At 41.1% G+C, this 24,416-nt stretch overlaps 1 pseudogene; it reads right to left on the bottom strand.

The window, feature by feature from the left end:
• Positions 1 to 975: 975 nt before the first annotated feature.
• Positions 976 to 1,415, bottom strand: LOC708264 (large ribosomal subunit protein eL32 pseudogene; annotated as a pseudogene).
• Positions 1,416 to 24,416: the final 23,001 nt, after the last annotated feature.

The following is a 24,416-nucleotide window of genomic DNA, read 5'->3' as shown; positions in this document are numbered from 1 at the left end:
ATTTTAACACATAGGTCATTTAGGGGAAAGGAATTGAGTTTCAAGAAATTGAAACCTACGGGATTGCTTAAAACCTTGTTGATGGAAATAGAGCTAGAAAAACTCCATTGACTTGTCAAATCAATGATGTCCATTCAGTGGGTTTCATCTCAATAGTTTCTGTGGAGCATTTTGTTAAACATCCTGAGGAGCGATGCCCCCAATGATCTGGAAATTCTTTGATTCTGAATTTTCAATCAGTTAACCTCCTTAAAATCATTTCCCCAGGAAGATATTTTTTAAAAAGTAGAGAGATGATGTGATGTTTAAAACTGAGTGTCAACTTGACTGGATTGAGAGATACAAAGTATTGATCCTGGGTGTGTCTGTGAGGGTGTTGCCAGAAGAGATGAATATTTGAGCCAGTGGGCTGGGAAAGGCAGACCTTAATGTGGTGGCATAATCTAATCAGTTTCCAGCTAATATAAAGCAGGCAGAAAAACGTGAAAAACAGAGACTGGCCCAGCTTCCCAGCCCACATCTTTCTCCCATGCTGAAGCTTCCTGCCCTCGAACATGGGACTCCAAGTTCTTCAGTTTTGGGACTCGGACTGTCTCTCCTTCCTCCTCAGCTTGCAGACAGCCTATTGTGGGACCTTGTGATCATGTAAGTTAATAATAAACTCATATATATATATAGCCTATTAGTTGTATCCTATTAGTTCTGTCCTTTTAAGAGAATCCTGACTAATACAGATGATGAAGAAATTAATTCACATTTTAAGGTGTGTTTATTTGTTATTATTTTATCTTATTTTATTTTTAGAGATGAGATCTCACTCTATCACCCACACTGGAGTGCAGTGGCAGAGTCGTAGCTCACTGGAGCCTCCAAACTCCTGGGCTCCAGCAATCCTCACACCTCAGCCTCCTGGGTAACTAGGACTACGGGCGTGTGCCACCTTACTTGGCTAAATGTTTGGCAGTCTTAATGGTTTTATTTAAACATAAATAAAGTGTGCACATGAGCTGTGTATTCATTTTGTTTGCTGCACAGCCTGGCATTGGGGTTGGTGACTCTGAGGGCAGCTGGGCCGCTCTTTCCATATGACTTTGCGGTACTTGGAGGAAACACTGTGAGCCATCTCCGCACAGGGAGGTTTGTTGCACATCAGCGGCACTTCCAGCTCCTTGACATTGTGGACCAGGAACTTCCAGAAGCCACTGGGCGGCATGTGCTTTGTTATTTTTGTTCCCATAACCAGTGTTGGGCATCAATATCTGGCCCTCGAATCTTCTCCAAACCCTGTTGTCAATACTTCTGAGTTTCCACCAGTTACACTTAATTTTGACATATCGATCTGACTGGTGCAAGATGAACTTCTTGGTCCTCTTTTTGACAATCTTGGGCTTCATGAAGGGTCTGAGGTCGGCCATCATGTCAAGCAGATGGTTGTCACCTCTGTAGGCAGCATGGAGGAAGAGACACTGGCTAACTTTTTAATTTTTATTTTTGTAGAAATGGGGGGGGGGGTCTCACTACGTTGCCCAGGTTGGTCTTGAACTCCTGGCCTCAAGCGATCCTTCTACCTCACTCTCCCAAAGTGCTGGGATTACAGGTGTGAGTCACACTGCATTCAGTTTAGGTGTGTTTATATAGGTGTGGTAATAATCTGTAATCCTGAGTTCTTTGAGTATTCTCTGGTATTTAGACAATCATTGCAACATGTAAGCAAATTTGATCTACTGCATTTACTATTATGATTTATGAAAATCACTTAAAAGAGTGCGGAGGTTTTGCCTTCCGTGGCAGATGCTGTCATTGCTCTTGGATCCTTTTTCCATTTCAGACTTATTAATTCCAGTGATTGTCTCTCTGACCCCCAGCGAGTATCTGCATAGGGAGGGTAGTTACTTCTGAGTGGGCCCCAGAGCAAGAGAAGACTTAGCAGCAGGTCCAAGCTGTGGAACAAATGACCGTGCTACTGGGGCCATATGGCTCGGCAGATCCCCAGTGCTAGAGGAATCCACGCTTGATAAAGACACCGTCTCTTGGCAAACCTCATTAAGAGCGTGTCAATGTAGACTCCAAAATTCTGAACAAGGCCATGCCCCCTGGGGAGGAGAAATATACCTCCTTGGAAAAAGCTTCTCTGTTGGGCACTGGTATGGTTGGGCTCTGGGTCCCCACCCGGATCTCACCTTGGATTGTGATCATCCGCCCCCACCTGTTATGGGAGGAGCCTGGTGGGAGGTAATGGAATCATGGGGACGGGTTTTTCCCATGCTGTTCTCATGATGGTGAATAAGCCTCACGAGATCTGATGGTTTTATAAAGGGGAGTTTCCCTGCACAAAATCTCTTGCCTGCCTCATTGAAGACGTGCCTTCGCTCTTCCTTCATCTTCCGCCATGATTGTGAGGCCTCCCCAGCCATGTGGTACTGTGAGTGCATTAAACCTCTTTCCTTTGTAAATTACCCAGTCTCAGGTCTGTCTTTATTAGCAGCGTGAAAACGAACTAATACAGGCACGGAGTATATTTTGACTATGGATATCAACCGACATATGACCAGAGCGCCTATCACAAGTTGGCTGCTGTGGTGCTGTCAGGTCTACCAAGTCATAAAGTGGCGTGAGCGCAGAGTGGTCTAGGATAAGGTGAAAGTGCTGCATCCAGGATGGAATCTGAGCATGGCTGGGGCAGAAGTAAGTTACACAAAGAGGTCATTCAGTGCCCTTGCATCCATTCTTCTCCCAAGCTTCTATCCATGGCCCTGTGGGGTGCTCCCTATTGCCAACTGATGGAGGAAACAATCTGGGCCTGGTTTGTGGAAGGCTGGACTCCTACTGCAGGACTGCCTGACTCAGAAGTGGCCCTGAAGTTTGTGGTGAGCGCAAACCCTCTCCACAGAGCTGCTGCTTCGCGTGGAGAAAAGTGCCCCAGGTAAGGATGCACTTGGCCTCCTGAGCAGCGGCTAAGGCTTGCCTGGTTTGTCAGGACCCTGGAAGAAGTGATCTGCGAAGGAGTTTGGGAAAGAGGCCTGCAGGTGGACCTGGGGAGTCACCCAGTGTGTGACACTTTTGGTATCATCATCGAGGCCCAGTCAGGAACATCCACTTCAGAGGAGTCACTGGATAAGCAGATGGACAGCACGACTCACCTTGATGTCAGCCAGCTGCTGTCCTCGGCCAGCCCAGTGTTCACACCATGGGTTGACCAGGGGAATAACTTTGGTGGGAGAGGTAGAGGTTGTGAATGTGCCTGACAGAATTGGATCACTAAGGCTAATTTGACTCCTACTCTGCCTGTCAGCAGCAGACACTAATACTGGGCTCCATGACATGGTACAACCTCTTTTTTTTTTTTTTTTTTGAGATGGAGTCTCCTTTTGTTTCCCAGGCTAGAGTGCAGTGGCGTGATCTCGGCTCACTGCAACCTCCACCTTCCGGGTTCAGGCAATTCTGCCTCAGCCTCCCAAGTAGCTGGGATTACAGGTGCCCGCCACCACACCCGGCTAATTTTTGTATTTTTAGTAGAGACAAGGTTTCACCATATCAGCCAGGCTGGTCTCAGATTCCTCACTTCAGGTGATCTGCCCACCTCAGTCTCCCAAAGTGCTGGGATCACAGGTGTGAGCCACTGTGCCTAGCCAACATGGTGCAATCTCTTGAGACCACTTAGGCAGTTGGTGGCAAGTCGATTATACTAGAGACTTTTCACCCTAGAAATATGTGGCATGATTTCTTTGTGATCAGAATTGGTATGGCTTCCGGATATGGGTTTAAATTTTCTGCCACTACTATCTAAGGGCACACAAAATACCCAATTTATTGATAGGAGATCTTGCAAAACGCTACCTTACATGAAGGAGCTCACTTTATAGCTAAGTAGGTGCAACAGTGGACACATGACCAAGGGATCCACTGGCTACGCCCCTCTCATGTCACAACTTTTTCTCAGACTGCCTTTCCCCCATCAGCCAGTCTTCATCCTCCCATGCTCCTGAGCACCCAGCCAAGTCCATGTATATTCGTATCCTGTCCTTGGGGCACATATCCCTTCATGCTGAGTGAAAGGTCTGCACACTGAAAGGCTTTTCCCTCGCCACCCCTTCTCAAGGTCACTTTTGAGTTGGGTTCTAGCACTGTGGCAGACCATTTTTAGCTAAACCACCCTTGAGCCAGGTCCAGCTCTTGACCTGGAAGAATATTGGAGTGTCCTTGTAAAAACATATCTTAGGGGGACTGGTTAGTTCAGTTGGTTAGAGCATGGTGCTAATAAAAGCATATCTTTTTTCTTTTTTTTCTGAGACAGGGTCTCCCTCTGTTGTCCAGGCCTGAGTGCAGTGGTGTGGTTGTAGCTCAATGCAATTGCGAACTCCTGGGCTCAAGTGATCCTCCCGCCTCAGCCTCCTGAGAAGCTTGGACTACAGACACATGCCACTGCGCTGGCGAATTTTTAATTTTTTCCAAAAGTAGAGGCCAGGTACGGTGGCTCACGCCTGTAATCCCAGCACTTTGGGAGGCTGAGGCGGTGGATTGCCTGAGGTCAGGAGTTCGAGACCAGACTGGCCAACATGGTGAAACCCCATCTCTACTAAAAATACAAAAATAAGCCAGGCATGGTGACAGGCACCTGTAAACCCAGCAACTCGGGAGGCTGAGGCAGGAGAATCTCTTGAACTCGGGAGGCGGAGGTTGCAGTGAGCTGAGATTGTGCCATTGCACTCCAGCCTGGGTGACAAGAGTGAAACTCCATCTCAAAAAACAAAACAGAACAAAAATAGAACCCACCAGGGCACATCTTACTGTTCTGCACTTATAACTGTAAATAGACAATTATAGCAACTACAGTGTGACAAGGGGGTGACAACTAGGGGTGCAGGCTCCTCAGAGATGACCCATCAGACAGATACTGGCCTAGAATGAGGGAAATTTAGAATGGAGAGTAGAGGAGAGAGAAGAAAATCAGTTACAGTCTGAGGACCAACCAGTAGGAACTTGTTTCACTCATTTTTCTCTTCAAAGCCTTGTCTTCTAGAAATTGTGACTAGCCACTGTCGCAGAGGATTACCTTGACAGGCACAAATGGATCTGGCAGGTGCAACAGGTGGGCAGTACTCTCCCCATGACCCTTGTGACCTTGTACCATTTTTGGGCACACTAGTTCCAGAGGGTTTTCTCTCCCAGCAGGAAGGACCCACATCTATTTGTTGGAGGGCTGCCCTCCAGCGGCCACAGCTGGAAATGCCTGATAATTTATTAGTATATTCCCTCGGGGCTGCCCTTGGCCAATAGTTGATGGCTACTGGGGTATAAATTATCTGCTCTTTTGCTGCTAATTAGGACAGTTCTCAAGTGTGACCTATGTTGTCTCCAGAGCTCTCTCGGATTGAGTTGGAGGTACTCTATATGCGACTTTGACATTGTTACCCTTACTTGACCTCCTCGCCTTCCTATCCCTAATTCTCCATTCCTCTACCATTTTTTCCTGATTACTTTTACATGAATGATTACTATTATTATTATTATTTTGAGATGGAGTCTGGCTCTGTTGCCCAGGCTGGAGTGCAGTGGTGTGATAGCTCGCTGCGATCTCCGCCTTCCGAGTTCAAGCGATTCTCCAATCTCCGCTTTCCGGGTCCAAGTGATTCTCCTGCCTCAGTATCCCCAGTAGCTGGGATTACACCAGGCCCGGCTAATTTTTGTATTTTTAATAGAGACGGGGTTTCACCATGTTGGCCAGGCTAGTCTCAAACTCCTGACTTCAAGTGATCCGCCTGCCTTGGCCTCCCAAAGTGCTGGGATTATAGGCGTGAGCCACCACGCTCAGCCCACTTTTACATGAATTCTTGTCCGGACACTTTCAATAGGGAATACAATATGCTTTCCACCGTACCTAACGCTGTGGGCGCCAACTGGTCAGGTCATTTGGTCTCCTCCTGGCAGTGGACAGCAGGCAATGAGGGAGTCAGTATGATGACAGATGACAGGTTGTCATGAGAAGACAGGCTTACAGCTACCTGATGGGGGCAGAGAACTTAAGCTAAGACATTTTCCTAGGTGTTTGAAGTGAGAGAACCAGATGTGTTAATTTTGTAATCAGAGTTTAAGTGTCTAAGGGAATTTAATTTTCTAAGTCATGTTAAACATTTAAAGATGATTCGGTCAGGTGAGAGTTCATCGAAATATTAATAAAGGGACAAATACAAGTGGCTGTTCTTTTTCATATAAAATTTGTTAGATTTATAAATAAAATAGCAAGATTTAGAAATAGAGCTTAAAGTTTTAAGATAAATTACGTTTCTAATTCATAACTAATACAGTTGACTGGAAAAAAACAAATATTTTTAGAAATTGCTTTTCAGGTTGGAGAGTCCTTTTCGAGCAGCAAAAGCTCATTATACTTCGAAGAAAATAAATATTGAATGAATAAATTCTAGGCTTAACTTTATGTTTATAAATATCTGTAGGTATATTCTTCATTATAAGTGTGAATTATCAAAGATATCCAGCAAGGTATATAAAGTACTCAAGTCAATATCAAAATGTCAAGCCTGAACTACAAATTAGAAGTACTCAAGCCAAAATTGGCAAATGGGATCTAATTAAACTGAAGAGCTTCTGCACAGCGAAAGAAACTATTATCAGAGTGAACAGGCAACCTACAGAATGGGAGAAAATTGTTGCAATCTACCCATCTGACAAAGGTATAATATGCAGAATTTGCAAGGAGCTTAAACATATTTACAAGAAAAAACAAACAACCCCATCGAAAAGTGAGCAAAGACGATGAACAGACACTTTTCAAAAGAAGACATTTACATAGCCAACAAACATATGAAAAAAAGCTCAACATCACTGATCATCAGAGAAATGCAAATCAAAACCACAAGGAGGTACCATCTCACGCCAGTCAGAATGGCGATTATTTAAAAGTCAGGAAACAACAGATGCTGGAGAGGATGTGGAGAAATAGGAACGCTTTTATACTGTTGGTGGGAATGTAAATTAGTTCAACCATTGTGGAAGACAGTATGGCGGTTCCTCAAGGATCTAGAACCAGAAATACCATTTGACCCAGCAATCTCATTGTTGGGTATATACCCAAAGGAATATAAATCATTCTACTATAAAGACACATGCACATGTATGTTTCTTGCAGCACTATTTACAATAGCCAAGACATGGAGCCAACCCAAATGCCCATCAATGATAGACTAGATAGAGAAAGTGTGGCACATATACACCATGGAATACTATGCAGCCATGAAAAGGAATGAGATCGTGTCCTTTGTAGGTACATGGATGAAGCTGGAAACCATCATCCTCAGCAAACTAACACAGGAACAGGAAACCAAGCACCTTATGTTCTCACTCATAAGTGGGAGTCGAACATTGAGAACACATGGATACAGAGAAGGGAACAACTTACACCAGGGCCTGTTGCGGGGGGGGGGGGTGAGGGGAAGGAACTTAGAGGATGGGTCAGTAGGTACAGCAAACCACCATGGCACACGTATACCTATGTAACAAACCTGCACGTTCTGCACATGTATACCATTTTTTTTTAGAAGACATAAAGAAAAAAAAATTAGAAGCACTCATAAATTATCCCAGGTACTCATTTACCAAACTAGACAACTAATTACAATTATGCTCATCAATGCATATAAAATAAGTAGTTCAACATAAAAATGAATCTATAAAAAGGTGCATCAATAATCATAAATGCAAGATATCATTACACCCCATTCTGGTAATCATCTGAGATAACTACAATTTTAAAATCTGAAATTTCACCTTGAAAGGTGAGATAAATACAGTTGAATATATTTTCAGGTGTGTCTGTTCCTAAGTGCAATGTTCAGTCTTACTGAAGAAAACGAAGGCAAAATTCAGAAAATGAAATAAAGCAGTGTTCATTTTTGTACGAAAACAGGCAGTGAAAATTTTATTGGCATTTTCCTAACTGTATGAAACTTAGTAAAACACTTCATGCTTTAAGAAACATTTCTGTTGTTGATAAAAATTTCGGGCTTAAATGCTTATCTTTGGTAAATTACTTTTACCGTCTGATGATGATGACAGATCTTTCATAGCTTAAAGCAGAACTTGTCTCTATTTACTTCGGTCTTTGATTTTATAGCAAAGTGCGGGCTGAATATAAATATTCTTACATGTCCCCCTTTCTCTGGGGAAGCAAAGGAGAATGAATTATAGGGGAGAAACATGGAAGTATAAATATTACTCTGTCTAAATTATTGGGCAGTTATGCTAGTCTGTATTTTGAAAACCTAAAAATGTAAACATTCAAGTTTGTTCCTCAGTACATGAATTTTGAAGCAAAATGTATAGTTTTTTTTTCCACAGAGAACCACGCATGATGTATCTGTTAAATTTTTTTATGTAGTTATTCAGAAATATTGGAGAAATAGACCAGGTAAACAAGTATGGGCAATCCTATAATTTATGTAATCATAATGTAATTATAAATATTAAGTCAGATTAGAAATATTTCAGAAACAGATTTTCTCTTTCAGTTCAAAAATATTTCTATAAGCATATATTAATGGAATATGTCATAATTGAATAAATATAGGTCCTACTTTAAGGAAGTTCATTTTCTATACCTCCTACAGGGAGAAGTAAAAAAGAGAAGAATGAGAATCAGCGAATGGACTGGAATGAAAAGAGAGCCACACTCTAAGTATGAAAAAATACTTTTCCACCAAGAGAAGCAAAAACCAGAAATTTCATGAAAGGAGAATTAAATGAACCCAAGAGAAGTTTCCAAATTTATTTAGTAGACCTTGCTAAAAAAAAAAAAAAAAAAAGAAATGAAATGAGGTGGCTTCACTGTTTGGGGTAAATACGCAGGGTTCGTCATCTCCCAAGGAGAGGATTAACAACAGGGACATATGCAGGTGGGTTAAGGAGCGTAAAGTTTAATAGGCAGAAGAAAGGAGAGAGGGGGGCAGCTCTCTCTCTTTTGAGAAAGGCATCTGAAAGGGAAAAGCTGACCTGTGGTGCAACGAAGCAGGTTTTATAGGCAAGCTTGAGGAGGTGGCGTCTGATTTACATAGGGCCCCCAGATTGGTTCGACCAGGTGTGATATTTACATAGTGGCAGGGAAGGCTGGTTGCCTCACCCTAATCTTATTATGCAAATAAACTTTCCACTTGGACAGTGCCATCTTGTCTACTCCATATTGTACACGTGGCTGGCAAAAAGAGAAGATGGAGCTGCCGTTTTGAACAAGCCTAGTGCCAGGTAGTCTTTTCCACTGGGGCAACTGCTGGCATTCACTTGTGCAAGCTTCCAGCCTGCTTGCCTATGTTTGCAGCTCGATTTTACAGGCTGCCCTTTGTTAGAAAAGTAAATGATTTGGGGGCTGCTTTTCATTAAAAGGAAAACTTTAGCAAGGACTCCCATACCCTATCTGCCTAACTTTTTAACTCCTGTATCAGAAATAATATGAATATATGATGAATTCACTTTCAGATTTTTTTTTTTTTTTTTTTTTTTTTTTTTTTTTTTTGAGACAGTCTGGCTCTGTCGCCAGGCTGGAGTGCAGTCTTGTGATCTCAGCTCACTGCAACCTCCACCTCCTGGGTTCCAGTGATTCTCCTGCCTCAGCCTTCAGAGTAGCTGGGACTACAGGTGTGCCCTATCACACTCGGCTAATTTTTGTATTTTTAGTAGAGACAGGGTTTCACCATGTTGGCCAGGCTTGTCTCGAACCCCCAGCCTCAAGCAATCCACCAGCCTTGGCCTCCCGAACTGCTGGGATTACAGGCATGAGCCACGGCATCTGGCCCCAGAAATGTTTTTCTGATCTTTTGCAATGCTGGGGATGGTAGTTAAACTGGTCGTGCCCTCCATACAGTGACTTACCTAGCTGGTGTAGACATCTTCCCAGCTGTTCTGATTTTGTGTTTGTTTTTATCTTTTAATTTAACTTCACTTAGCAGCAATAAAGACATTCTTCTATGTTATATTTTAGAAGTTTTATAGTTTTTCTCTTCATCTTTAGGTCTTTACTTCCTTTTGAATTGATTTTGGTATGCAATCTATTTTTGTATAGGGGTCCAGTTGCCCCAGGATTATCTGTTGAAAAATCTTTCTTTTTTTCCTGTCTGTCATTCTGTCCCTGATTGAAACCATCTTTGTAAAATTATGACTGAGACAGTGAAAGAGAGCTAACCTGACCAACTCCATCTTGGTTCTAACCTTTAGGCTGTCCTCGTTCCTTCCTGGGCATAGGCTGAACTAACTTTGGGAGGAACTTAGTTTGTAGTTTATAGTTTAAAACAGATGATAACAGCCCTTTCCCAAAACAAACCTCCTTCTTGCCTGGGGACTAGACTGCCTTTGTAGGACTAACAAATTAGCCACAAGATTAGAAATTATAGTTTAATCATCATTATGGATAATCAGAAATTACCATTTAGCTGGAGACTATAAGATTCTGACCCTCCCTAAACTGCTTTTAAGATCAGTGCTTGAGGTATTTTGCAGACTCTATACTTGATGGATCAGCTGGCACCACCCAGATTGATAAATTGGCCCACCTGATTTTGTGGGCCCCACCCAGGAACTGACTCAGTGCAAGAGGACAGCTTCAACTTCCCATGATTTCATCTCCTACCTAATCAATTAGCACTCCTGTCTCACTGACTTCCAGCTTCCCCCCACCCACCAAGTTGTCTGTAAAAACTCTGCTCCCTGAATGCTCAGGGAGACTGGTTTGAGTAATAACAAAACTCCTGTCTCCCACACAGCTGGCTCTGAGTGAATTACACTTTCTCTATTGCAATTCCCCTGTCTTGATAAATTGGCTTTATCTAGGCAATAGGCAAGGTGAACCCATTGGGCAGTTACATTACCAACTCTCTGTAAGTATGGGTGTCTGTTTCTGCCTTCTGATCTGTTTTATTACTGTGTGTGTCTCTGAGCCAATGCCACACTAGCTTAATTCTCAAAGCTTTGTAATATGTTTGGAAAGCTGATAAAAGCAAATCTTTCTATGTTTCTTTCCTACATCTTAAGGAGTGAATTGGCTATTCTTGGACATTTGTATTTACACAAACATTTTAGAATCAGTTTGTCAGTTTTTACAAAAGCAAAAAGCTGCCGTGATTTCATTTAGAGTTACATAAAATCTATCAATCATTTTAGGGATTAAACTGGAATATTGAGTCTTAACAATTCTTGAACACAGTGCTCTGCATTTTAAAAAGTCTTTTTCAATGTCTCTCAAAACAGACTTAATTTTCTCTGTAGAGGTCTCACATGTCTTATATCTAGAAGTGTCATTGTTTTTGATATTATTATAAGTGATGTCTAAAATTTAATTTTCTGATTATTTGCTACTTATAAATTGGACTACAATTCATTTTTGTATGTTGATTTTGTGTCCAGCCAAATATATAAATTCTGTTATTAATTGTAGTAATTTATCAGTGGGTAAATTTAGACTTCAGTACATAGTTTTAGTGTAAATCTTCTGAAAGTTTCCCTTTCTTTTCAATTTCTTTTTCTTGCTTTATCATGTTAGCTAGAATGTCCAGTATAGAGTTGATTAGAAGAGTTGATAACAAGCAGCCTTGTTATGTGCTGATCCTAAAGGCTGTCAGTGTTTCAACTGTAAGCATGATATTTACTGTAAATTTTTTTGTAGATGCCCTTATCAGATTAAGATTTGTTGTATTCCTAATTTGCTATGGATTTTAAGCATAGAGATTAACTTTGGTCCAGTACAGCGGCTCTCGCCTCTAATTCCAACATGTTGGGAGGCCGAGGCAGGCAGATCACTTGAGGCCAGGAGTTGGAGACCAGCCTGGCTAACATGGTGAAACCCCATCATTACTAAAAATACAAAAATTAGTCAGGTGTGGTAGCCCACACCTGTAATCCCAGCTATTTGAGAGGCTGAAGTGGGAGGATCGCTTGAACCTGGGAGGTGAAGGTTGCAGTGAGCTGAGATTGTGCCACTGCACTCTAGCCTGGGCAACAGAGTGAGACTGTCTCAAAAAGAAAAAAAAAAAAAAAAAAAGAGAGAGAGAGAGAGATTGATTTTGATTTTGATCAAAGCTGTTTTTCTGTATTTATTTATTGACATTTTTCTTCTTTAACCTGTTAGTGTTTACATGAATTTTGCAATGTTAAATCAACCTTCAATTCCTGGGATAACCCCAGTTTAATTTTTATATATTTATTTTTTCTCATTTTATTTTGAGACAGAGTTTTGTTCTGTTGCCCAAGCTGGAGTGCAGTGGCATGATTACAGCTCACTGCAGCCTCCACCTCTGGGGCTCACTTGATCTTCCCACTTCAGCCTCCCGAGTAGCTGGGACTACAGGCATGAGTTACTGTGCCTGGCCATATTTACATATTTTGAATACATTAATGAATTCCGTCTGTTAATTTTGTTTTTCAGGATTTTTTTAATCTATGTTCAAGAATGAAATTGGCATCAAACTTTCCTTTCTTGCACTATCTTCACTGAGTTTTGTGTTGAGGTTATGCTAGTGTCATGAAAAATTATTTAAAGACTTGGGGATTGTGCCCCCTTCCTCATTTATAAATCTCTAGAAGAGTTTGTGTAATACCACAAATATCCTTTCTTGACAATTTGTTGGAACTCATGGTTGCCGTGAGTTGGGTGCCTGGCTAATTTTTGTATTTTTAGTAGAGGTGGGGTTTTGCCATGTTGGCCTGCCTGGTCTCGAACTGCTGACCTCAAGTGATCCGCCCACCTCAGCCTCCTGAAATGCTGGGATTACAGGCATGAGCCACCACAACCAGCCTTGGTTAGACATTAGTCTTACCAATTTACATAGTATTACCTAATCAATATTCATGGACAATCAGCTACAGATGATCTCTTTCTTTCTTCTTTGTTCTTCATACCCTTCAGACCACCTGTCTTGAGCCCCTTTCTCTCTGCCTGAGTACATCGTTTAGTAATTCACTTAGGGTCTGGAAAAAAAAACAAATTCTGATAGTTGGGTTAATTAGGATCCACCACCTGAGATGGGAATGGAATAAGGACCCTGAGTTCTAGAAGGGGCACTATTTTACTCTACTCAAAGTTGAAATCATGGTCTCTACACTTTGCATTTTCCCAGTGTCTGAGGGAGCATGGCCCCAGGAGAAGAGGAGAATGGAATGGTGGTTCAGATCTGCTTCTTGGTGTAGCTGTGGTCAGTCATTGGGGAGAACAACAGGTAGGTGGATTTCTGCTCTTCTGAGATGGATCCATCACTGACTATTGAGCTTGTTTTCTCATTGGCTCAACTTAAGAAGGTTCTAGACGTGAGACAAGAGTTCACAAATACATTGATCTGAATGAGGTGAACTTCTGAGATATGCTTTTATTTTGGAGAACAGTGTACACATTCGACTTCTATTTTCAGTGTAGAAAAAAATGTCTACCATGGTTTTTGTCACTCTTATTAAACAGAGAAAGGGTAAAATACAGTTACGGTTATAGGTTCTCAGTTATGCCTGAGAAAAAAAACTGAAGTAAAATTTGTTTTATCAAAAATGATGAGGAAATCTTCCCACTACCGTGTAGGATCAAGGACGTGAAACAACCAAAACCAAAGAGCAGCTGGAGACCACTTGCCAGTGATTAGCACGAGGTAAGCTGCAAAGAACTTTGAATTAGGTCAGTATGAACAATAGGGCCTTATTCAAATCCTTGCCTTGGGAAGGTCAGGAACACGGTGAATAATTGGGATTACCTTTGTCTCACTAAGAGCCAAACCCCAGCTGTTGTAAGGCTACAAAGATATCTCATTGTCTTCCTGTATTGTCTAACCCTGAGATCCTCTGTGACATTTTAAATTGCTTATGTAGCAAAGCAAATGGAGTACAGTATTCAAACATAGTTTTGTGTTTGTAGAGAACATAAGAAGCTGAAAATATGAATGGATTCAAAGTTCATGTAGAAAAAAATGTGTCTGCTATCTTTGTGATTTGTTGCTAAGGGAATGTTTCATAGAGTATTAGTACTGGGCGAGCCCAAAGAAATAATAATATGAAGCTAGGTGATATTTGGGACCCACTTATACTAAAAATTATTGTTTATTACATTTACATTGTATTATTTGTTCTTTATCTGAAATCCAAAATTACCAGAGCATCCAGTATTTTTATTTGCTAAACCTGGCACCCCTATTGAAAAACCTGCTTCCCAGGCTTCGGCAATATCTCACTACATAGAAAAAGTAAGGTTAAAGTTGAATTGTCTGCTATTTTAGAATGTCTAAATATATTCAGAAGGCAAACTATTGGGAGATTTTTTTTTTAAAGCTCATTTTATATTCAAAACTTAGGAATAACGCTCAAGGAGGCAGGTGTGTCCTTCCAATGTCACTTTGGAGCATTGTTGAACAGGTCTATCTGAAAATTATTTAAATATTTAGGGCAATGTTCTTGTTTGTCTTGTGATCTATTAATGATTAAAGCACCCACGTCTGCAAAGTTACATGTTATTGTGAGTTATTTGTCTGGCAGTGATGCAAATCAATTCTGTCTAGTAGAAAAGATAACCTAAAAGTTTGTAATTACTGCTTTAGTGTGTTGCAGGACAGTAACCCGTTTTATATAACCTAGAGCTCTTATACTAACATTTTTTTCATTTTTTAAAATAAAATCTTTAAAACTTTGGAACAGTTTTTTTGTAAATCTAAAACAGTTTTAGATTTACAAAATTTGCGAAGATAGTACATGACAGAGCAAGAGTATCGCCATCTTGGACAAGCACTGTCATTTTAAGTTTACCTTGATCAAAAACTGCCTAAATCCAAAGGGGATCAGCCTAATGGCTAAGGTCGGCATGACCGTAAACCACAAATGACATCTCTGACCAGAAACATTCCAAATCCCTCCCTGACCAGAGATGTGTGCCTGCCCTGAGACAACCTTCCCACTGGCCAGAAAGATGTCAGCCCCAAAGATAACCTTCCCTCCACCCAGAGGCATTCCAACCCACCATAAACTTCTCCCCTACACAGACACATTCCAAGCTTGTGATAAACTCCCTCACCCTAAAACCAATATATACTCTTAGTCTGTAAGAGAGAGTGGTCCTGACTGAAACTGACTAGAAGCTCCTCTCAGGTTTATTCCACAAAAATAAACCTATCTTTGACTGTTAAGCCATGTTTCATGTTTCTTTCTTCTTTCTTTAACTCTTACAGTGCAGAGGGTTGCTACTTGCCTCTTCCCCACTTTTTCCTAATATTAAACTTATGTTAATATGGTGCATTTGTCACAATTGACGAACATTGATATATTATTATTAACTAAAGCCCGTACTTTATTCAGATTTCCTAATGTCCTTTTTCTGTTCCAAGATCCCGTCCAAGTTACTACATTATAAATAATAGTCACTGCTTGGGTGCAATGGCTCACACCTGTAATCCCAGCACTTTGGGAGGCCAAGATGGGCAGAGAACCTAAGGTCAAGAGTTTGAGACCAGCTTGGCCAACATGGTGAAACACTGTCTTTACTACAAATACAAAAAATTAGATGAGTGTGGTAGCACATGCCTGTAATCCCCACTACTTCGGAGGTTGAGGCAGGAGAATTGCTTGAACCTGGAAGGTGGAGGTTGCACTGAGCCAAGATCATGCCACTGCACTCTAGCCTGGGTGACAGAGCGACCTCTGTATTAAAAAAAAAAAAAATTGTAGTCACTAACATTCTTTTCTCAAATACCTATAAATACCCATTTCCTCAAATGTTCCTTGAGCCAGTTTTGCCATCTTGCTAGTTCTCTTATTAATGAGTAGAAATTTTTTTGACATGCATTCATTCTCTACCTTATGCATAAATTACATTTTTAACCTTTTGAAAAGTTAACTTTGGTGCCTTCTTATAAGAAAGGGAGGCATGATGCCTATGGTTATGCATCGTGACTCTATTGTGACTTTCCAGCATAATCTAGGCTGCAGGAGAAAGACAGGGTTGTGGAGCAAAATCCAGTTTCTTTTTCTTGCAGAAAAATGCAGCTGATCAGGTTGTAGGCAAGAACTAAGCTCACATAACTGAGTAGGAATGTCTGATTGTTAAAAGTCAATAACAACAGATGATTTAAGTCTTCTTAATGTCTTCATATATTTTCTAGATGTATTCAAAACCATTCTATTTATGATAAAAAATATGTAATTAAAAAATTACATCTCAAAAAGCCTTCTAGGAATGTTTTCAAGGCTCGGATTTTCAAACCGTGAAGCACCAGTAATTAGGAGGAAGAGTTAAAGGTTTATTTTAAAACTGCAGGGGAAACCAGAGTGATAATAATCTATGATTAATCTGTGATTATAACAGTTGAAAATTTGTTAGAAGGTACCTGAACATATTTTGGCATCTGTATTTCATTAATGTTTTCTATAAAGGAAAAGTTGTTTATTATTGGTAAAGCAAAATTTGTTTCTGTTAATTTTGGACTGCTAATTTTTTTCTAAAAAGTATAATTGAATGCCATTACGGCCTCTCCTATACTGTTATCCACCTCTGAGAAAGCTGAACAATTTAGATCATGAAGTCCATAGGAAAAGAATACTGTTCAATTGTTGGCAACCATAAGCATTTCATAAATAGCTCCAAAACTGAAACTGTCTTTGCAAAATTATGACTCAGACAGTGAAAGAGATCTAACTTAATCGACTTCCTCTTGCTTCTAACCTCCAAGCTGTCCTTGTTTGTTCCTGGGCATAGGCTGAATTAACTTTAGAAGAAACTTAGTTTATAGTGTAAAACAAAGATAACAACCCTTTCCCAAAGCAGACCTCGTTCTTGCCTGGGGACTAGATTGCCTTTGTAGGACTAACATTAGCCACAAGATTAGAAATTATGGTTTAGGAGTCATGCAGCTGGAGACTACAAGATTCTGACCCTCCCTAAGCTGCTCCTAAGATCAGTGCTTGAGATATTTTGCAGACCCTGCACTTGATGGATCAGCTGACACCACCAAGATTGGTAAACTGACTCATCTGATCTTATGGCCCCACCTGGGAACTGAATCGGCACAAGAAAAGAGCTTCGACTCTGATTTCGTCCCTGGCCAATCAGCACTCCTGGCTCACTGGCTTCCTCCCACCCACCAAGTTGTCCTTAAAAACTCTGTTCCCCAAATGCTCGGGGAGACTAATTTGTCTCTTCTGACTGTGTTTTTTTTGCTTTTTAACATGCCTTGTAATTTTTTTGATGATACCCAGTTATGATGTATCGGTACAAGGAACTGAGGTAGGAACTGGGACTTTCGGTTTTATGAACTGAGGTAGGAACTGGGACTTTCGGTTTTATGAAACGCTGGCTAGAAGTTGGCTGTGTTTGTTGTTTGCTTCTAGTTGGAAGTGTCAGAGGTTAAAATAATCTCTAATAATCTTATTTTTGTCTCTCCTATTGTCTTTGGGTTTCCTCAGGGACTTTTTCCTAAATAGGGTCTGAGGCTTGTAATTCTTTCATCTGCAGTCTCCTATATAGGAGCCCTGCTGATGTGATGGGAAGGTGTGGGGGAGGGGAGGTGTTCTATCTGTTTAGGATTAAGCCTTGGCCTTCTAGTGAGCCTGTGCCCCTGTGCTGTCTTCTCAGCGCCCCTTCAACGTCCCTTTCCCCTTCAGGCAAGACAGGAAGGCGAGAGGGGGCTGGAGTTGGGTATTTCCCTTCCCTCAGGTTGATTAGACTCTGGTAAAACCCAAATGGGCTGGGCTCTGGTAAGGTAGTTTTCCTTGAGGGCAGGGTTTTGTTAAAGAGAACAGAATCTCCTGGGCATAAGGTTGATTCTTGCTTAGGGGCACTGACAGCCCTCTTCCCCCTGCACAGTCAAAAATTCAAGCATAAGTTTTGACTCATCCACAACTTAACTACTAATAGGTTACTGTTGAATGGAAGCCGGACTGATAACATAAACAGTTGAGTAACAAATATTTTGTACATTATATGTATTATATGCTATATTCTTACAATAAAGTAAGATAGAGGTGAGAAAATATTATTAAGAAAATCACTGCTGAGTACAGTGGCTGACACCTGTGATCCTAGCACTTTGGGAGACCAAGGCAGGTGGATTGCTAGATCCCAGGAGTTCAAGACCAGCCTCAGCAACATGGTGAAACCCTGTCTCTACAAAAAATACAAAAATAAGCTGGACGTGATGATGTGTGCCTATAGTCTCAGCTACTCAGGAGGCTGAGGCAGGAGGATTGATTGAGGCTCAGAGGTCAAGGCTGCAGTGAGCTGTGATCAGCGCCATTGCACTCCAGCCGGGGCAATAAATAGAGCAAGACCCTGTCTCTATAATGATAATAATAATAATAATAGAAAGAAAACTGGGAGTGGATCATCATAAAAGTCTTCATCTTCTAAGTCTTCATGTTTAGCAGACCAAGGAGGGGAAACAGGATGGTGATATGATTTGTGTCCCCACCCAAATCTCATCTCAAACTGTAATCCCCGGATGTTGGAGGAGGGGCCTGGTGGGAGGTGACTGGATCATGGGGGCAGATTTCCTCCTTGCTCTTCTCGGGATAGTGAGTGAGTTCTCATGAGATCTGGTGGTTTTAAAGTGTGTCACTTCTCTCCTCACTCTTGGAAGATGTGGTTGCTTCCCCTTCACTTTCCACCATGACTGTAAATTTCCTGAGGCCTTTCAGCCATGCTTCTGTACAGCCTGTGCAACTATGTCAATTAAACCTCTTTTCTTCATAAATTACCCAGTCTCAGGTAGTTCTTTATAACAGTATGAGAACAGGCTAATAGAGAAGGGTTGGTCTTGCTGTCTCAGGGGTAGTAGAAGAGGAAGAAAATCTGTATATAAGTGAACCCTTGCAGTTCAAACCTGTGTTGTTCAAGGTCAGCTGTATTTCAAATTGTTACTTTTTCCCTTCCCCTGACTGAAGTATAAGGGACTTTTCCCTGATCTTCACTGTGAGAGCCTAGAGGAACTCCTGGAGGTGAAACTCATGAAAATGTCCTCCCCACCCCAAGACTGAGCTTCCAGAGTTTTAACTCTCCTGCAAGTTCACACTGAGTCTCCAGAAGTTTATCAATTGCAGTTCGAGTGCTCCTACCAGCACTGGCTCCAGTCGAGGGCTCCTGCTCCTGGACTTCTGCTCCTGCTAAGCTGAGATTCTTAGTATCCTCTTCTCTTTCCAGCTTCTGGACCAGCAGTTTGCCCCGTGATGTCTGTTCTCTGATGACTCTAAAAGGGGTCGTTGGTTTTCATTTTGTTCAGCTTTTTTTCTTATGAGAATGGCAGTGATGACTTCTAAGCCCTTATGTGTGGAAGAAAGTAGGAAGCCCTTGTGGTTCTGTTAGGTCTACTGTCCTGGAACTCTGTGAAATGGATTGTGGGTCCTTCACACTTCGCAACCTGAATGTTTGAATGGCTTCTTTCTTTGTAATGACATGCAAAATATGATATGAATGATACAAATTAAATTTTGTTCCTCCTATTTTTTGGAACATTAGAAACAACCCCAAAGGCCATGATGCAAATGGTAGAATAACTTATAGGAAATCACACACAATTTGTATGTGGCAGGTCTAGGATTCAAATCTGGTCAGTCTGACTCCAGAGTCCAGGCAGTTAATCAGGAACTGTCCAATCTCCTAAATATAACTCAACTACCTTATCTTTTAGTTAGAGCTGGGAATATACATGTAGTGTTGTCTTGCTCTGTTGTTGGTGATAACTTTGATCACTTGGTTAAGGTGGTTCCACCAGATTTCTCTAGTCATTGTTTTTTGAAATATTTATTCCCATATTTTATTATATATGTGTTTGTGTTTATACATATACGTATATATAGTTTTTTTCCTTCTGGCCCTCCTATTAAGATTCTATTGCTTTACTTCTGTATCTTTAGTTCTTTCTTTGTGGTTTAAAGCTCTATTTTTCTCTGTTGCTTTATCAAATTGTTAAATATGTCTAATCTGATCTTCCAATTTACTAATTTGTTCTTCAACAATAAGCATCCAACTCTTTATCACATCTATTGTTTTTGTTACTTAAAATATTATTTTTATACATAATATTTCTGGTTGATTCTGTTTTCCTTGCTTCTTATTTTATATCATATTAGTAATATCATCACTTACAGGGCTACCACACTGTACAACTCAAAGGCATCATTCTCTGGGAATGCAGTGTGACTGGTGCCTCAGGAGTTGTGCAATGAGGTAGCTCTGAGTCCCTGATATCCTTAAGCATTTTTGTCATGCTTATTTAAATTTCTCGGCCTACCTTTAGATGAAACATGTTGTTTCATCTGTCGTCTTTCTTTTATTGTTGTACTTAGGGAAGTAATTACTTTGGCTGAGGGTTTTTTTCTTCCTCTGGAATTATCAACTACTCTTTCAGGTAATATGTGTGACTCTAGTCTGTATCAAGATATGTCATAATACAGTAGGAGTGTGGAGAGAAAGAGACTGGAAGGGTGATTTCCTCCTGTTTGGTCACTACAGTATGAACATCACCGTGGCCTAAGCTGTACTCACCAATATCTGTAAAGAAGGGTTAGACATGATGGTCCCAAGGCATTTAGAGAGAGAGGCAAGAATGGAACATGGAAAGTTGTTCTCCAACCTGTCCTCTCACTGTTTCTTCCAATGCACTCTGCCTCCTCAGACCTCTGTCATATACATTGATTCAAGACTAAGTTCAGTAGTTTCTCTTATGTTTTTTTTTTTTTCCTTCTGTAGCACATGTTTCTGTAACTTCTCCAGGGTTAATTTTGGGGGAGAGAGCCAGCACTTAGCTAAATATATCTGAGTTTGCCATCTTAGTAGGATATAAACTCACATATCTAGTTCAAGAAACGATTTGATAAGTTCCTAAAAAATTTCTGTATACTGTAAATAAAATGGACACAAATACAGAGATTTTGGTAGGCAGAATTTCAAAGATGTGCCCTCAAGATTTCTGTTCCCTTGTTATTCAATCAAACCCTAATCTAGGCACTGGTATGAAGGGGCTTTGCTGACGTAATTAAGGTTACTAATCAGTTGACTTTAAAATAGTGAGACTATCCTGGATTATTCAGGCTGGCCACATGTCAGTGTATGCGCCCTTAAAAGCAGAAGAGGAAGGAGGAACAGTAGGTTAGAGAGATACGACAGGAAGAAGAGGTGAAGGGAGATTAGGTTAGAGAGATACGAAACATGAGAAGGATATGACCTACCAACGTTGGCTTTGAAGATGAATGAATGGGGCTGTGAGCCAGGGAATGTGGTGGTCTTTTGAATGACTGGGAGCATGACTTCCAGCCAACAGCCAGCAAGGAAATGGAGACCTCAGTCCTACAATCACAAGGAACTGAATTCAACCAACAACCTGAATGAGCTTGAAACAGATTTATTTCCAGAGCCTGCAGATAAGAGCCCCACTGGCTGACACCTTGGCTTTAGCCTTGTAATACCTGAAGCAGGAAAACCAACTGAATTCACCCAGATTTCTGACCTACAGAATTGTGAGATAAGACATTTATATTTTAAGCTGCTAAATTTGTGATAATTTGTTGTAGCAGCCATAGAAAACCAAAACAAAGATTTACATGTAATGGAGTGCCCTGGCTGAAATCTTACTTCAATGTTTTTGAAACCTCCAAGTGAGTTGGAACCCCCCCACCACCAAACAACCTAATGAAAAACAGTGTCATATTGCAACCGGGCTTGCTCATCCCTGCCTCTTCCAGCACAAACAGAGGTGGCAGGCAGTCATAAAGATAGCTCAACAAAGACGAATACACCATTAAGAATAACCAAACTTTGAGATGAACCCCATGATAAAAGAGAAAAAACAAATTCAGCCAATATAGACTTATCCCTGAAAAGCAAAATTAATGAAGCAATCAGAATAGGACTTTTAATATATCTCATATAGCCAGAGAGGTAAGAGAAAGTATTGTGTTACGAAAATAGTATCACGTGATTATGAAACAAGGACATTTCAGTAAGGAAAATATAGTCAGTTCTGCTATAAAGTGACATATGCACTCCTAAAAAATCAAAGTACTATGTAAAATCATGTAACAAAAGCCACTAGGCTTATGGGAAAAAGGGAATAGGGCATAATACTAAAAATGTTGACCCTTAAAAATGCTCCTGTCTAAAAAAAGAACCCCCAAGAAAAAAATGGTGACACAGTTTTACACATGTTAACTTGTTAAGAAATATATAAATACCACAACAAATATGGCACGTTACTTTAAAAAAGACCTAAAGGGGCCGGGCGCGGTGGCTCAAGCCTGTAATCCCAGCACTTTGGGAGGCCGAGATGGGCGGATCACGAGGTCAGGAGATCAAGACCATCCTGACTAACACAGTGAAACCCCATCTCTACGAAAAAATACAAAAAAAATCTAGCCAGGCGAGGTGGCGGGCGCCTGTGGTCCCAGCTACTCAGGAGGCTGAGGCAGGAGAATGGCGTAAACCCAGGAGGCGGAGGTTGCAGTGAGCTGAGATCTGGCCACTGCACTCCCGCCTGGGCGACAGAGCGAGACTGCGTCTCAAAAAAAAAAAAAAAAAAAAAAAAAAAAAGACCTAAAGGTTGTGTGAGGAAGTGGGCATTGGAAAGGATGTGAGTGGTGTAAGGAGGGTTATTTGAATTAGGATGGAAAGTTGTAACACCAGCTGTGGATGGATGTGGCTTATAACACATGTGGAATACTAAGGTAGCTGGTTGATGTTTGAGATAGGTGTGTGCACATGAATTTTGTGCATTACTACGTAGGTTAGTTGGATGCATTTTTTACGGTTCGGTTTGTGTATTTTGTAGACTAAATCCCACATCAGCACGTAAATCACATTATGTCTAATTGGTCCTTAATATGTCAATTGTATCAGAACAAACTCACATTTTAAAAAAAGTGTTAAAGCAGAATAACTGCAACTTAAACAAAACTCTTTAACCAGTTAATTCAAGAGTTAAAACAACAACAACAAAATATATTTAGTAATTTGAGAGCTCAGACAATATGTAATTTTTAGACATTCATTGAAAGAATTCTTAGGGCTCCAATAAGAAGAATAATGAATCCAGGGGAAAATAGTGAGATGTAGGAAATTATTGGTGAACAAAAACAACAACAACAAAACCAAAAAGCCCCAAAACCCACAACTTTTTAAAATTAAATACAATTTTATTATTTATAAATTGAAAAAAAAAAATTGAACCTAACACCTAACATCCCAGACCACATCAGTATGAAAGTCACAGGAAATGAAGGTAATGGAGAAAGGCCAGGGAAGGTAGAACAAAAGCAAACTGATTCTCTTCTTGCCTGGAGGTTGGAGGTAGAGTGAAATAGAAATTAATTGACTTAGGTTTTGCTATAGAATATTAAATTTAAGGATAACCTGAGAAAAATAGTAAAATAATACAAACTAATCAATAATGAAAAAAAAAAAAAAAAAGAACAAAGGAAAGCTAATTAAAAGCAGGAAAGAAGAGTGTAAAAAAAGAAAGCACTCCCCACCTTTTCTTCCCAAATGGATTGGAAGCTTTCAGCATGCCTCAGCCACTTGGAAATAGCAAGATGGTGCACCAAAATCAACTCTGTGAGTGTAATTCAAGAAGAAAAATGCAAATCCATCAGAATCATGAAGGAGACCCCAGATCCTGTGGAAGAGAATGCTGGTAAACAGCCTCCATAATGGCATCCCATTGATTAAAGTTAGTGAAGCCCCCATGTGAAAGAGAGGCAGAGAGCCTCCCTCTGTGACTCACCTTTCCACCGGGGATCTGAGCAATCCAGGCTAAGGGAGAGCACTTTCATTCTTCCAAGTCCTGGAGCTGATGTGGGGACAGTGTTGTAGATGCTGAGGACAGACACCAGACAAAGCTATAGACATTTTTCCAGACCCGGGATCAAGAGCAGGACACAATCTTTAATCTGGAGGTATACAAAGTCAGCCATTGTTTGGCGACCTAACAGCATAGCCATGCAGGAATTTTAGTCTTGGACCAGAGATTGGAGCACCTCCTGTAGAGTAGGGTAGGAACCTCTACAGTCAGAACTGTGGAAAGCTCCTCAGCAGTAGGTGCTGGGATTGTACTCTCTTCCAACACAAGTCTGTGGTGGGAGGAGAGCTTCTACAGCTGTAGTTTCTCCTGGGCAGTGAGACTTGTAGCTAGGGCCAGCTTGGTGACCACCTTGGTGGTCTGTGTGTGCCATTACTGTGTGCCCCAACTGCTCCTTTGAGATCATGGTGCAGTGGGGCCCTCTTTGCCTCACTCCCAGGCAGAAATCGAGGCACTTGGAGCACCCGCTTGTCTGGATCAACCTAAGCTACACTACCCTTTATGGGCAGAAACCCTGGTACAGGGGGGCCCTCTCTGCTCCACACCCAGGCAGATCTCCAGGCATCTGGAGCACCCACTCTCCTGGATTAGGAATTTAGGCTCCCTCCATCTTTG

This window comes from Macaca mulatta, chromosome 3 (genome assembly GCF_049350105.2).
Source record: "Macaca mulatta isolate MMU2019108-1 chromosome 3, T2T-MMU8v2.0, whole genome shotgun sequence".
Classification (NCBI taxonomy): domain Eukaryota; kingdom Metazoa; phylum Chordata; class Mammalia; order Primates; family Cercopithecidae; genus Macaca; species Macaca mulatta.
The sequence above is the reverse complement of the archived record's forward strand: the minus strand, read 5'-3'. Positions and strand labels throughout refer to the sequence as shown.